Here is a 9,644-nt window from a genome sequence, read left to right as displayed (position 1 = left end):
AGCGTCGTCGGAGGCCATTTTTGAATTCGTCAGAGGCCGCACCCCCCTCCCCTCCTCTCTTCATTGCTCTTTCTCGATCTCAGTTAAATAAAATCAGTTGAACGATTTAGCCCCACATCGGCGGATCAACAAGTGGTGGTGGGGAATTAGGAGGGCGGAGGTGGAGATGCGATGATGGACACCGAGCTCGTCCTGGAGAAGGCGCTGGGCTTGGCGTCCAAGTGCCAAGCCCACGGCGTGATGCGCCGCATCTTCGCCATCATCCCCACCACCGCCTTTGCCAAGATGTCCACCCAGCTCGGTGGCGGCGTTGGGGTTGGCCTTGACGTCCTCCACCACCCGGCGGGCCTCCTCCTCCCAGCCATGGCGGTTCTGCTGCACGACCTTGCGCCAGTGCGCCAGTGCTCGCCGTAGACGGTGAAGACCATGTCCTGGCCTTTGCCGGTGAAGATGTTGAAGACGACGTTGCGGGTACGGAAGCCGAACTCGACGCCCTGGGTGTGCAAGACATTGCGGGCCATCTCGGGGGACGAGACCACGACGAGGTTCCGCTGGCCCATGCGGAGGAGGAAGATGTCGCCGAAGCGCTTGGCGAGAACTGTCAGATTTCGATGGTTGAGGTCGTCGCCGAAGCGCTTTCCCCGGAGCTTGGACACGGCGATGGCGAAGATCCATTGCTCTCCACACGAGACCAAAGGCAAAGAGAGAGTTTCAGCAAAAAAAAAAGGGGGAGAGAGAGAGAGAGAGAGGATTGGGTGGAGGGGATGAGAGGTGGGGTGGGGACCTGGGAGGGTTTTAAAGGGGGTGGGGTTGACGGAGACGGGAGCCGGATGGGTGGCGAGGATTGGGATGGAGTGGATGAGAGGTGGGGTGGGGACCTGGGAGGGTTTTAAAGGGGGTGGGGTTGACGGAGACCGGAGCCGGATGGGTGGCGAGGATTGGGATGGAGTGGATGAGAGGTGGGGTGGGGACTTGGGAGGGTTTTAAAGGGGGTGGGGTTGACGGAGGGCGCTAAACGGAGGGTTGACGGAGTAGGTGAGGGTTGGCGAATGGCGCGCAGGAAGCCGGGTGGAGTGGTTGTAAACGCCGGCGCTTTAAAACATTGCTAAGTGCGTGACATTCTAAAGTTTTTAACGACGCTTAAAAGCGTCGCTAAATGAGTTTTTAGCGACGCTTTTAAGCGTCGCTAAAAGTTAGCGACGCTTTTCCAAAGCGTCGGCAAATATTTTTTCCACTCTTACATAGCCGACGCTTTGGCGACGCTTTGGAAAGCGTTAGGAAGAAATGTACCGACGCTTATAAGCGTCGGTAAAGACCTTAAAAGCGTCGCCTAAGCTTCTTTTTCTTGTAGTGACCCCAGCTGCACACTCGAAGGAGGCTAAGTTCAGCCGTTCAGTTCACTGCAACCGATTCCCAGTAACCCATGCATCTCATTCCGATGGAACCCGCGTGCAACCCATCCTCCCGCAAGTGAGTCACGGCGTCCACGAACCAACGTCCAATTCTCCCGCGATCGCGAGCATCCCAGCTTCTTGATTCTCAGCCGTCCGCTCCTCCCATAGGTCCCGTGATCAATGCCCAGCTTTCTCCTCCGTTCCAACGTCCCAGCTCCTCCGGATCAAGCAACATCCAGCCGTGATCAGCTCACACGTCCCAGAAGCTTCCCAGCGGCAATCCGAAAGAGATCGCGATCCATCCGCGCGTCTTCCGGATTCATGATCGCCCAGCCATCCCTCCGCATCCGCTCCACATTTCCAGCCTCCTGATCCGCCCGCGATCACTCCCGGCTGTCCGTGAAGCATCCCGGCAGCCCGTGAAGCATCCCGTGCCACCCTCTTCTTCCGTTTGCTTCCAGCTCTTCTCTGCAATCAAATCTTCAGCTTCCGGATCAAGCAACTCAGCCGCATGCATCCTGAGCCTCACGGATCGGTTTCCACCCACGGACAAATTCCCCTGTTCCAAGATCACCGCCTAGCCGTCCGCCTCCTCCATCACGGCCGTTCTCAGCGCCGGATCCGGCCGAGATTAGCTCCAATGCTTCAGCCTCACGCGCCCAAGATCCAGCCGTTTGCCTCTAATGCATTGATCTCCAGCGCATTCCGAAGATCCATGGGGGGAGAGAGTTGATTATAAGAGGTAGTCGGCTGAGAGGGGGGGTTGTTCCGATTCCCACACAAAAAAAAGGAAGAACGGAGGAGGCGGGAGCTGCTGCGGTTGAAGGAAGGAAACAGAGTAGGAGCTCCAGCCGTTTGGGAAGAAGAAAAAAAAAAAAGAAACAAGGTATGCCCTGTTTCGGAAAAGAAAAAGAAAAAAAATAGGGGAGTTGATGTTAGTAATGGCTTGCTAACTCTTTTGGCAAAGGGTGATGGATGAATCCTTGTCATGTTGCTTTCATCAAGTATACTCTAATCTTTTATTCTAATTGTTTTATATCCATTGGTATGTTTTGAATTCTTGAATATTTATTTATTAGATAGATCTTTTATGGTTTATATATATATTGATGCATGGATTGTTTCGATTTTTGATTTGTCGTAGACGTAACCGGCACGATAAATACTTAGATGTTGAATTCATATTTTCAGATTGTATACTCCATGATTAGAACTACTCTATCATATTAATCTTTAATCAAGAATCGCCGAGTTTATTTATTGAAAGTAATATTGTTAAGGAGGATTCCGGATCCCTAGCCTTCTCTATATTCTTGAACTTTGTTTAATTATCTATTAATCCTCTGCTTTTAAATTTCAAAAATCAACTGAAAATTACATCTAAAAATTACGCTAATAATCTATAGATCGTTTCCTGAGGAATCGACCTCGGACTCCCGAGTTATATTACTTGTGCGATTCTCCTGCACTTGGGAGAGCAATTTTTCGAAAGCACCAACTTGGATCAGTGAGCTCCCTTTATAGTTCAGTCTGGACAAATTCTAATCCAGACTGTTCGTCTCCAAAGTCTTCTACATAATCTTCGATATTTGGCTCATAGACTTCTTCGACATATTCAGTCTCTTGGGTCCCAACTTTTGGTTCTAATCCACCTTCTAGGGATCAAACCCAATGCTTTAGGTGGTGCTAGGATAGGGCCGGGCTGATGGGAAGGACTGGGAAGTGGCCTGGGCTATGGAAGGTAATTCTGGGTAGGTCGGGCTCCTGAAGGTGCTAGGCGAGGGTCGAAACGCCTCACCATAGGTGTCCTCAAGAAACTATCCACATCTTGAGCCAGCTGATATGCTTGGCTAAGAGTAGTAATCTCTTGCAGAATGAGTTCTTTCTGGATCTCCTCATGTAATCCTGTCTGAAACTTAGACAGGGTAATAGTCTCCTCTTCTACGACATCACACCTTATATGAAACTTCTCAAATCGTGCGATGTAATCAGTGACACTTGATGTTCCTTGAGTTAGTTTCTGCCACCTATCCATAAAGCGTTATCGGTAAGAAAAAGATAAATACTTCGCATTCAATTTTTTCTTCATATTCTACCATGTGGTGATACGAGGAAGTTTTTGGATCTCACGTATACGTTCAACATTATGCTAGTACCAGTAAGCTTGTTCAATAAGCTTTATTTTGGCAAATCATATTTTTCTATCGTCAATCATCTCGTACCACTCAAAGTAATTATCTATGACCGCTCTCCAATCAAGATACATGCTTGGTTCGAGTTTACCAACAAAGGTAGGGACTTCTATTCTTATGGTGCACATTAGCCTTTCATCGAGATCGCATTGGTAATCAGAAGGTGGTTAGTTCCTAGGGGGATGGGGAAGGATTACAAGTTGGGCTGCAATGGGGGTTGGCGGATCAGGAGTCCTACTGTTTCGCATTAGCTCATAGACCTCTTGTTTGAATTCTTCATTTTCAGCTCGCATGACAGCGAACTGTTCCATGAGAAATTTCAGAACTTCAGAATTCAGGGTAGCTAAGGAGACTTTAGGTTGAGTGGTTTGGTACTCCTTATCGCTACGGGTTGGCATGCAATGATAATACTATGTATGATGACGTGAGATGCAATGTCAATAATGGACCCTAGCAAACGTTGCTCTGATACTAAATATGATGCAGGACAACCTACTAACGCAACTTACTATGATTTCAGAGATAAACAAGCTTTCACAAAAGTAACTTAAAATTTAAATGTTGCTGATTTTTACTTTAGTTATTTTGGAGTTAAGGTATGAAATTAATTAACTTAAGAAATTAGGTTGCAATCAAGTATTACGGTTATTCCAATTCTAAATAAATATGATCATGGGATGTTGAGAAACGTCCCATTGCTAGGCTGCACTAACTTAGTATCAAGATTGTAAAAGGCGAATAGGATGGATTTGGTAGTAGATGTCCTAGGTTTTGAATTTTTTGACAGCAAAATAAATTTTCAGGTATCTGACTATCATGCAAGAGAACTAGCACACAATTAGATTAGCAAGCCCAAGAGAAAGGAGAACTTATCACTTATTGTGGATCGGAAGTTCTGATTCTTACGTTCGTGGATCCGAAAGCAACGAAGAATGCAACCTCGCAATGCAGAAATTTTAGCAAGGCTGAATGTTGAATCCTATTGATGGTGGAAGCTATAGAGGAGCGTCGGGATGGCTATTGCAGATGGAAAATAGAAGAAAAAAGCCTCTGAAAGTGGCGGATCAGATCTGCAAATATGAAGGAAAACACCATAGAGGGCCATGTGAAGGGGAGGACTCCTAGTTGGACTAGGAATCCTAGTGTGGTTTGGAAAGGGGGCGGCTGATTTGGTTGGTGTGTGGGGATTCTTGGCTGAAATAGGAATCCTATTTCGGTGGCACAAAAGCGAGAGATAAGGGGGCAAGTGGCATGGTGGATGAAGAAGTCCTTAATGGCCAAGGACTTGTTGAGGGTGGGGTTCACGCATGGGAACAGATGGCTACGGTATAACCGGCAGCTAGCATTAAAATCTCCTTGTTTGTCAAGGAGTTCTTGCTGAAGATGATGCTCTTGGAGAAGATGAAAGCACGCTGATGACGACGTTCTGTTGATGAAGAAGATCTCTATAAAAGGTAGGGAAGAATAGAATAGAGATGAAGGAGTTTTGGAGACACAGGAAGAAGAGGTTATGGAGACACAAGATGAAGAAGAAGATGGTTTCACACCAAAGGAGAAGAAAGAGGTGTTGTCCAAATCCAAGAAGGGATTATTTCATTCAATGCTTGATGCCCTAATTCACGAAGCGTGGCCTTTAAATAGGCCTTATATGATGACTTAAATGCGGCTCTCAAATCAAGTTAATCAATTGACCAAGTCAATCAATTAACAACTAACCAAACTTGGACCTTTACATCAATTAATCTCTTACCAAAATTGATTCAATCAATTGACCCAATTACATGACTTAACAGCTAACCCAATTGACTTGTCTAATAACAAAACAACTGACCAAATTGACTTGGCTAAAACAAAAAAAATGACTAAATTGACTCGATTAAACAAAAGCAAAATGTAGCAAAATAAAAATGAAGCAGACTCAAATGAATCCAATATAGAGGCCCTGATGTCAAACTCTGGTGCAGCATGAGTGAATGGCTCTGATGGCTCCCTCATCTGAAGGAATGGCTCTGATGTCCCCATCATCATTTGTTTGAGGTATGCTAGATTATGTGATAATTTGATGATTGGGGATCATTTATCCAAAAAAAAATGATTATGTAGAAAATAAAATTTATCATATTTGGTGGTCTAGAAAATGACACCGGTAAAAAATTACTATGTTGTTGGAGGTAATCTTATATGGGAATATTTCCAAATTTTCAGTAATACTTATAAATAAACAATTCAAGTAATGACATAAGATTACCATACTGTTAATTGATTAATGTTTGGGATAGACAATATTAAAAAAAAAAAATCATAGGTTTTAACGAAAAAAGTGAAGATATATCTTCATCAATTAAAGATAATTTCATATTCTTCCACTTGGTAATCTAATATGGAAAAAAAATACCATCATCTTTGTTGGAGTTTGTTTCATCTTCTATCTCAGTAAGAAAGTGCATAACTCATCGTTCTCTTTTTGTACCAAATATAGTAATCTGACATGTTATTTATTTTGTAACCAAATAACCCCTCAATGGTAATCTTACATCTTCGTCTATTTCACACTTTTGTAACGTTTGCTAATAAATATTTGCACATTTTTTCAGAAGTTTGTTTTCTTACAAAGATAATATGCACAACATTACTGCCATCATGTTTGGATCATCTTCCATGCGTGCTTTGATATGTACCGATCTAAATTGTTTCTCTATGGACATAAAAGGGCAAAAAGATTAAAAAGCAACAATGCAAAACAAATAAAAGAGAAGCCACTTATAAGATCTATGTATATAAATATATATAGCTGCAATTGTAGTTTGTTGTATAATTGTCTCTTAAAAATCATTTCTTGTATAAATATTTCTCATTTCTTCCTGGTTTTACAACACTAGTTGTGGCTGCCAGCCTCAATCAGTAGCCATTTTGAACATAAGACAACATTATGACTATTTTACATTAATATCTTTGAAAAAATTATGCAAAAGCACAACTGAACAAACAGAACTTTTAAAACTTTTCGAGAATACAAAAATGTATAGAGGCATTTTGCTTGTAAAATAACTACTTATTGATGCCCATAGCTAAAACTTTAATGAAGGATAGTGCTAAAAATCAGAAAACCGGAGGATATGTATGCATATATATGTGCACATATGTATATCAATTTTTGAAGTATAAATATATAATAAATACTATTTATACGTGATATGTGGGGACGTTTCTTAGAATTCATTCGAAATGATAGCAAGCAGAAATAAATTTAGGACGATAAAAATAAATCTTGTATTAGGTCTGTTTGGTATTACTTTTGTTCCAAAAAAAATCAAAAATAATGGTAAACTTGAGCAAACAAGGAAGTATATATAATAAAACCTTTCTGTCTTTAAGATTGATTGTAAAACCATTGGAGCCTTTTGTAGCAACAATTTATTGGTTTCAACAGACAAATTGAAACGGAAGTAAGTATTGGCAGCATCTATCTCCAAATAAATGGTATCGATCTCCACCATTTTCACTTAATTGCAGGAAAAAGAGAACACAAAAATAGCAAATATTAATTTTTATGATTAAAGCCTTCCAGCAGTTTAATTAATGAATTCCAGCGAGCCGGCCATATTCACCGCATGAAACCACCATATCCTTCCCACATCCCAGCCAAGATTCACCGAATCCAACCCAAGAGGCTGAAAAATAAATCCTTCTCATCCGAGGTTTCATGGCTCTCCCGCCCACAGCCTCATTTCCAATGTGCTGACTACACCAGCACCATAAATGCCCTTTTTATAAAAACCAGCCCAAGAGGCCATAAACCCGATTTCTCCTCATCTCCCCCTTCCTCTATCCCCATTTCCCTTCAAGCGAGCAGCAGAATCCCTGGCCTTGATCGCCCACCATGTCGTTCGACAGCCGCCACCACTCGAAGGCCTATCGCCTCAGCTGGGGCCACGGCCGGGCCCTCCTCCGCATCACCTCCAAGTCGTGGGTTCAAAACCCACAATGGAGCGCCAACCCGATGTACTTCCAGCTATCGATGCAGGACAGAGGATGGATCAGCACCGGGCCGGATGAGTACGCCTATAACTTGATTTCGCCCTATCTTCAACGAAGCTGGATCGACAGCCTCCGAGGCTTCCTCATCCCCGAGCGCACTGCCTCCTGGTCGTCCATCGCGGCATTTCTCCTTTCCCACCCCCACCTCCCCATCGACGCCCACAGTATCATCATGCACAGAATACGGGAGGAGGCGTGCGAGGCCGCCCGGATGGCGGCGTTCCTCGAGCACTGCCTGATGTGGATCGCCGTGGACTTGATGGTCACGACCGACTACACCAATGGCGCGATCGAGGAGTGGGAGGAGATCGACACCGACAGGGAGGAGTTCATCCTCGGCGACGATGACGAGGAGGAGGACGACGACGACGACGAGGAGTACGAGGATGAGGATGAGGATATGGAGGAGGTGGAGAACCGGGGGTTGACGCAGGAGGAGATCGAGCAGCATGTGATGGTGGCGCGCTTCTTGGTGCCAGGGCCCGTCGAGGTTTGCGCAATTTGTCTTGATGAGGTAACCAGAGGGTTCATGGCCGGCTGGCTGCCATGCAGCCACGTCTTTCACCCCCAGTGTATTGCTACGTGGCTATCGAGGAGGGGGGACTGCCCGCTTTGCCGGGGTGTGGTACTGGCTTGCTGATTTATTCGTGTGTGTGCGTGTGTTTTTTTTTTTTTTTTTTTTTTTGCTAACGCTGGCATTTCATACATGCCACGGATACAAATACACCTAATAGAATTAGAAAACAAAAAGTCCCAAGTGCTCCGAGTATCTCTCTCATCAGTCCACTCGGTACCCAGTCTGCAACCCCATACATATATAGCCCGAAATGTAATCTCCTCTCTCACCATCATCTAGATGTTGCGAAGCAGGGGATGCACTCCTCCGTCACTACTTGGGCCACTATAGACTCAGCCAATCATCATGGTCGAATCATTCTTCAGTAGAACTGAACTCGCCTGAAGCACCCGCCGTGCATGGTGTTTTCCTTCCCTAAAAGAAATGCTGTTTCTTCTTCTTAGACATGATGGGGTGGGAGAAGCCCAGCACTTCATAGAATTTTATATACATATATTTCCTCGCCCAAGGAAGAGGAATGCTTTAATTTCTTGTGTTTTTATTCTTTATTCAACGTTGCAGGCGTTTGCCGGTTCAGTGGATCTGTTATTTCAACTCCACCAATTCCCGTTACTATATTCAGTCGCTGGCAACCAGATAGCCTTTTATCGAAGCTATAGATATCATTGCACGACGAGGTTTGTATTTATGCAGCAAGGTTGCTTTCCTTCCCGCACGAAGATCTGTGGTTTCTTTGATCTCTTTCGGAAGATCCTGCAGATGGATAAATATGCAAAATGGCGATATTTTATCCTTCCCTATTTAAAGATTCTTAAACCATGATGTGCATCGTGGGAACGGAATGGAGCGCATGGCGTCCTGAACCTATCACACCCCCGTCAGGCCATGCGATATGGATGCACATTCGGGGAAGTAAGGCTCAAGAGAATATGCAAAGCTGGTAGATTCATCACGGCCTCAATATTATTGGATAAAATGAATCTTATTTCATAACAAGATGAGATCGTTCATCATTCACAAGTAATAAGTGGTGTTCAATTACAAATTTCAATTATTAGACCACTATTATCGATGTTCTAACTAATCATTTTCTCACCAGAATCCTAAATCGTAGCCAAGTACTTAATATCTTGTGGCGCATGCATTTTCCATCAGTGATGGAATAATCTACAATGCACATTTCCCGCATGTGACGTGACAATCTACAATAATGTAGCTAGTCTAAATACCTTTTTTTCAACCATCAAGTTATTTAGTTTTATACTTGCTAAATAAAACATAATTAAATACTATATGCCTCGTCAAATTTCAAAGCAACCGATACCATGTTCCTAGCAACCAAAATCATAGATATATATTAGATACACATATACAATAAAGAAACATATATGTATATATTCATACCAGTAATCATACATCAAATGATAATTATTCCATGCAAAA

At 43.7% G+C, this 9,644-nt stretch overlaps 1 pseudogene; it reads right to left on the bottom strand.

Annotated features, from left to right (window-relative positions):
* Positions 1-3,429, bottom strand: LOC120110387 (annotated as a pseudogene).
* Positions 3,430-9,644: the final 6,215 nt, after the last annotated feature.

The sequence above is a fragment of the Phoenix dactylifera genome, chromosome 4 (assembly GCF_009389715.1).
Source record: "Phoenix dactylifera cultivar Barhee BC4 chromosome 4, palm_55x_up_171113_PBpolish2nd_filt_p, whole genome shotgun sequence".
NCBI lineage: Eukaryota > Viridiplantae > Streptophyta > Magnoliopsida > Arecales > Arecaceae > Phoenix > Phoenix dactylifera.
Note: the sequence above shows the minus strand (reverse complement) of the source record. Positions and strands in the feature narration are given on the sequence as shown.